This window comes from Pristiophorus japonicus, chromosome 18 (assembly GCF_044704955.1).
Source record: "Pristiophorus japonicus isolate sPriJap1 chromosome 18, sPriJap1.hap1, whole genome shotgun sequence".
In the NCBI taxonomy this organism is placed as follows: Eukaryota; Metazoa; Chordata; class Chondrichthyes; family Pristiophoridae; genus Pristiophorus; species Pristiophorus japonicus.
The window spans coordinates 25,158,179-25,163,997 of record NC_091994.1 but is presented as its reverse complement, the minus strand read 5'-3'; positions in this window follow the sequence as shown (position 1 = coordinate 25,163,997).

Genomic DNA, 5,819 nt, shown 5'->3' with positions numbered 1-5,819 from the left:
AGGACAGTAATTAGCATTTTCAACTCCCGTTAAAAAGAACACGTAGAAATCTGGGAGCAAATCGGGGGGGGGGGGGTGGGGTGGGGTTCATTTCCAGATTTATATGATATATCCCAATAGTTCTGAACGTTCAAAAATATTTGTTGAGCCTGTAATTTTTCCAATTCTGATTATATTGAATGTTAACCATTTACAGGAAATAATTTCTGGCTGATGCTTTATAAGAGGAATTTCTGCGAGGCGACCTACTGAGTGATGGTACGAGGGCTATCGCATACAATTTGCCACGTGGTGAGTTGGATAGGGAGAGAGCAAGTGAGCAACGGGCCCACTCCTGGCCTGCTGCCTTCTCAGCCTGGGTGCGGATAATGCAAAGGGAACAAAGAGGAAAACCTTTTATACGGGGATGAATAATAAGAAACATAGAAATATAGAAAATAGGTGCAGGAGTAGGCCATTCAGCCCTTCGATCTGCCATTTAAAAGCAGCAAAGGATTAAAGGTCATTTAAGTGTATGACCCCCAACATGTACTACAGAAAGAGGCCCTTGTTTGCCAAGTTACTATGTGAATTTCAAAATATATAAATTTGACTCTCTTAACTTTCAGTAAACACCAGCACAGAATAGTTGGGCTGAATGGCTGTTTCTGTGGTGTATGTTCTATGTAATTCCACGTAATTCTGAAATGTATATGTGTACTTAATGTCAAAGTGATTCAACATTCTCAAAACTTTCAAAGGCTGCTTCAAAAGTAACAATTTGTAAAATTTTTCCAACAATTTTGGTTTCCACAGGCTAAAGGTGGATCAATGGATATTTCAGTAAAGTGCTCGGGGCTGCAAGTCTAGGGTGGCTGCCGCCCAGTGTAAATGCGAGCCAGGGGCGCACCTAACAACAACTTGCATTTATATATCGCCTCTAATGTAATTGAGATCAAAGAGGTAGGTTTTAAGAAGGGTCTTAAAGGAGGAGAAATAACTAGATATGTGGAGAGGTTTAGGGAGGGAATTCCAGAACTTAAAGCCTCAACAGCTGAAGACACAGCGATGGAGTGAGGAAAATCTGGGATGCGCAAGAGGCCAGAATTGGAGGAGCGCAGAGTTCTTGGCGGGTTAAGGGGCTGGAGGAGGTTACAGAGATAGGGAGGGGCAAGATCATGGAGGGATTTGAAAACAAGGATGAGAATTTTAAACTTGAGGCGTTCCTGGGCTGGGACCCTGGAGAGGGATGAACGGGACTTGGTGCGAGTTAGGATATGGGCAGCCGAGTTTTGGATGAGCTCAAGTTTATGGGAGGCTTGCCAATAGAGCATCTAAGGTATCCATCTGCTCCCTGAGGCCGCATAGTCCCAGATCTCTCTCCTATGTTATTTCCTGTAGGCCTCGTCATTTATTCTTACTGTTTATTTCTGTTCCCCAATCTCATCATCTTGCATTTATTCACATTAAATGTAATTTGTCACTCATCAGCACATCTTCCCAACCAATCCAGATCCTTTTGCATCTTTTTCCGTATTATTTGCCCAACCTCCCGATTTAATGTCATCCAGAAACTTAGACAGCTTTATTGCTGTTCCCAGCTGAAGGTCACTTCCAAAGGGCTCAATTTTCCCCAATCCCGTTTTTTGGCGTATAGCAAGAGTTACGTCCGTTTTTCTTGGTTCCAACTACTCCAAAAAAAAAGTTGCAAGTTTCCCCGTTCTATTGTTAGAAATTGGTGCCAACAGCCTATCCTTTAGCTTCGGAGGGGTGGAGCCAAATATCTACGCCGAAAAAATGATGCTGCCGCTTCTGCGCATGCGCGGAAAAAAAAGGGATGGTTTTGATGTGATTGCTATGGGCGCGCATGCCCAGTACAGCTCCCGGTCTGTATTTGGCCATTTTTAAAGAGCCAGTTGTGTGTGAGAATTTTAATTCTCATTGGAAAAATCGGAGCTGCAACACAAGATGCAATGCAGCACAAGGACCAAGAATTTTTTACAGGATGAAGTGGAGGCCCTGGTTACTGTGATTGAGGCCAGATGGCATGAGCTGGACACCAGCAGAGGTCACAAAAAAGTTCCACCGAAAGAAATGAAGAGATGCTGGAAACAACTTGCAGAAGATTACTGTGCAATGGTGACCACCCCGAGGTCTGAGGGCAGTGCAAAAAGAAGTGGCAGGACCTTGGTCAAGTAGTTAGTGTAAGTAATATTTTCATTTATTCAATGCAATTGTAAATGTGACCAGCTCTATATGTCCCACCCAGAAGAAAGACACCCTCGCTGAAAAGTTATGTTTTCATCTTTGCAGAGGAAGGTGGCACACAACAAAAGGGAAAGAACTCGAACAGGAGGAGGCCCGGCAAATCTGCAGCCACTGACACCCTTGGAAGAGAGGGTCGCTGCTTTGATGGGTCCTGCCTGGAGAAAAGCAACCACAACTGCACAAGCTGGGCCCACACTCGAGGGAGAGGGTAAGTCCTGCATATTCCACAGTCTGGCTTTGCTAAATGTTGTACTGCGTGGGCTAACCATGCTCCGGTTCATGGGGATGTCTCCATCAGCTACGCTTCGGTTGATGCAATGTGCTATCATTCATCGTGGTCCTTCAAATCAGCCTGCTGCCTGCACTGTGTTAGCCTACTCATGCCACCCACCCTGCCCCCTCCTTTGCTGCTCACCATTTGTCTGTTCTGTTATATTTTGCAGAACTTGAGGCCAACCCTGATAATGCAGAAGAAGATTCAGATGCAGACGAGCCTGGAGGAGAACATCTTCCAATCCCACCTTCCAGACCAAGAGCATGGGGGTGAGGGGGAGGGGGAGAGAGAGGGGGTGGATGAAGTCCCCATTGTTGCACTCACTCTGGAGGAGGTGCAAATGCCGCCCATTGAGGTGCCAGCCCCTTCTCTGAGTAGTGGTTTGAGTGTTGGTGGGATATTCCATGGTTTCCCACCATCTGGGGCTGCGGGTCCCAGTGGGATGCAGTGAGCCACACCCAGGGTGAGGAGAGGAAGGAGAGCTCGACAGCGCTCTCCTGAGGTGCAGGATCTAACAGATGTGGTTCAGATGATGGCAATGAGTGCGGAGAGCATTGACCTTACGCGATCACTCCTGGACACCATCAGTGGGGTGGGTGATGAGGTATCAGGATTGTCGGCATTAAGCACCCTCTTAGAGCCCCTACATGTGTTATTGCGTAAAGGTGAGAACTGGGTATGTGGAAAAAAACAAGTAATTGCTTTTGAGAAAGCCAGAAACATTTTATGCCCCAACAAGCTGCTTGTATTGTATAACCCGTGTACAAGACTCGTGCTAGCATGTGATACGTCGTCGTACGGAGTCGGGTGAGTATTACAACAAGATGATGTTGCGGGGAAGTTGCAACCTGTTGCCTATGCCTCCAGGAGTTTGTCTAAGTCCAAGAGGGCTTATAGCATGATTGAGAAAGAGGCATTAGCGTGTGTGTTTGGGGTAAAGAAAATGCTTCAGTAACTGTTTGACCTCAAATTTGAGCTGGAAACCGATCACAAGCCCCTCATATCCCTGTTCGCTGAAAACAAGGAGATAAATATTAATGTCTCAGCCCGCAGACAAAGGTGGGCACTCGCGCTATCAGCGTATAACTATACCATCCGCCACAGGCCAGGCACCGAGAACTGTGCGCGTGCTCCCAGTCGGCTACCATTGCCCACCACGGGGGTGGAAATGGCGCAGCCTGCAAACTTGTTGATGGTCATGGAAGCGTTTGAAAATGATAAATCACCTATCACGGCCTGCCAGATTAGGACTTGGACCAAGATCCTCGGCTGTCCCTAGTAAAAAACTGTGTATAGCATGAGAGATGGACCAGCATCCCCGTTGAAATGCAAGAGCCAATCAAGCCGTTCAGCGGCGAAAGGACGAGCTGTCCATTCAGGCAGACAGCCTGTTGTGGGGTAACTGCGTAGTGCTACCAAAAAACGGCAGGGAGACGTTCATCTCGGATCTCCACAGCACACACCCGGGTATAGTAATGATGAAAGCGATAGCCAGATTCCCCACGTGTGGTGGCCCAGTATCGACTCTGACTTAGAGTCCTGTGTACGGCAATGCAGTGTGTGCTCAGTTGAGCAACGCGCCCAAAGAGGCACCACTAAGTTTGCGGTCCTGGCCCTCCAGACCATGGTCGAGGATCCATGTCGACTATGCGGGCCCGTTTCTCGGTAAAATGTTCCTGGTGGTGGTGGATGCTTTTTCAAAATGGATTGAATGTGAAATAATGTCGGGAAGCACCGCCACCGCCACCATTGAACGCCTGTGGGCCATGTTTGCCACCCATGGCCTGCCTGACATACTGGTCAGTGACAACGGGCCATGTATCACCAGTGCCGAATTAAAAAAATTCATGACCCGCAATGGGATCAAACATGTCACCTCGGCCCCGTTTAAACCAGTCTCCAATGGGCAGGCAGAGCGGGCAGTTCAAATCATCAAACAGAGCCTCAAACGAGTCACAGAAGGCTCACTCCAAACCCGCCTGTCCCGAGTACTGCTCAGCTACCGCACGAGACCCCACTCGCTCACAGGGGTGCCCCTGGCTGAGCTACTCATGAAAAGGACATTTAAAACCAGACTCTCGCTGGTTCACCCCAACCTGCATGATCAGGTAGAGAGCAGGCGGCAGCAACAAAATGTAAATGATGGTCGTGTCACTGTCTCACGGGAAATTGATCTGAATGACGCTGTGTATGTGCTAAACTATGGACATGGTCCCAAGTGGATCGTGGGCACGGTGATAGTTAAAGAAGGGAGTAGGGTGTTTATAGTCAAACTAGACAATGGACAAATTTGCAGAAAGCACCTGGACCAAACGAGGCTGCGGTTCACAGACTGCCCTGTACAACCCACAGCAGGCACCACCTTTTTCGAGCCCACAACACACACTCAAAGGATCAACGACACCACCCCGGACCAGGAAATCGAACCCATCACGCCCAACAGCCCAGCAAGGCCAGGCTCACCCAGCAGCCCTGCAGGGCCAGCAACACGCCAGCCCAGCGAGGGCACAGCTAACACACCAGAACAGACATTTGTACCGAGGCAGTCCTCCAGGGAAAGAAAGGCTCCCGACCGTCTCACCTTGTAAATAGTTTTCACTTTGACTTTGGGGGGGGAGTGATGTTGTGTATCTGTAAAGCATGCACTCCCATGTTCCGCCACCAGGGAGCGCATCCCCTGACGTCCCAAGGGATCCCAGCATCCCTTGGAAGCACTGTATATAAGCTGGTCCCTGAGGCCTGTTCCTCACTCTGGAGTGTCTTAATAAAGACTGAGGTCACTGTTACTTTAACCTCCCTGTGTGCAGTCTCATCTGTGTTAGGAACACAACAACTGGCGACAAGCTTTTAGTGCAAATCCCCTCTGCATTGACTGTGCTCTGGGCTTAGCTCTATCTGGTTGACTCTTGGCAGGTCGGTTGTATCTTGGATGAATGAGTGTTTTTTCATTGGCAGTAGAGTGCTAGTGGTTTCTGTTTGTGTGTCCATGAGCACTCCATTCTCCCCACAACACCCACCCACCCCCCCATACAGATGGTGCCCTTGGCTTATTACATTCATATAAATTCAAGTTGAAAAAAAAAATGCATTTACAATATTGCATTTGTAGTACATGCTTGGAATATCTTGGACTCAATGCTGGGGTCAGCACTGGTGCGTGAGGACAAACTAGTGCCAGGACTGCTGGATGGTGTCCAGGTAGTCTGGTGGCAGTGCGGTGCCCAATGCTGGCAGTAGGAACCCGGTTGGGTCAAGCGGTCTGCTCTTGGGGCTTTTGCCGTTGCTCCTAGTGTCGGGC